The sequence below is a fragment of the Dipodomys ordii genome, unplaced genomic scaffold (genome assembly GCF_000151885.1).
Source record: "Dipodomys ordii isolate 6190 unplaced genomic scaffold, Dord_2.0 Scaffold74, whole genome shotgun sequence".
In the NCBI taxonomy this organism is placed as follows: Eukaryota; Metazoa; Chordata; class Mammalia; order Rodentia; family Heteromyidae; genus Dipodomys; species Dipodomys ordii.
The window spans coordinates 985,745-986,600 of NW_012267290.1; positions in this window are offsets into that span (position 1 = coordinate 985,745).

Consider the following 856-nt stretch of genomic DNA (forward strand, 5'->3'; position numbering starts at 1 on the left):
CCCCCCCCCCCCGGTCTGGAGCCGAGCCGCGTTTAACCCGGCTGGGGTTGCACTCCGCATCCCCGCGCTTCTCCCGAGCCCCGCTCCTCCGCGGAGGGAAAAAGGGGTTTTCTTTATTTAAAATGGGGTGGGGGGGATGGAACAAAAAGCACTTGCCATTAATTTAGCCACGGGAGGAGACAAAGTTGAAGAAACACAGGAGGCCCGGGGTTTTTGTTGTAAAATAACACCCGGAATGTTGCATCTCGTGTAAATATCCCGTAGCTGCAGCTTAGCACCGACCAGCCGCCCCCGAGACGGTGCTACAGACAGGTATTCCCGCAAAAGCCTGCGGTTCGAAAAGTCGCTCTTACACCCAGCATGTGTTATTAATAGGATCTGGGTTACTTTGCGAAGCCCACACCTAAGGAGCCAGCAAACAAAGACCTGACCGACATTGACGATGTTGCCTCCTCCCTCAGCCTTCTTGAGCCCTGAACAGTGTGCTGGTGGCATCACAGGCAAAAAAAAAAAGAAGGAATAGGAAAAACAACAAAAAACTTGAGTTCTGTTATTAAGCAGCTACTCCAGCAGATAAGGCTTCCCATTCTTGCTTTGAAATAAATCAATATTATTTTTTTTCCTTCGGAAAACAAACAAAAACATGTGCTTGCATTATCGAAAAGATTCAGTTAGGGAGCAGAGGAAAGACATAAATGTTTGGGTGGGTTTGGAAGGCTAGAACTAAAGATAAAATGTAAGATGCAATTTTCCCCTTTACCTTGTTGCCCGATCTGTAGCAAACACGGCATGGGGCTCTCTCATCCCCAGATGCTTTGAAACTGTTAAGAAAATAAGTGAATTTTGGCAAAAGTCT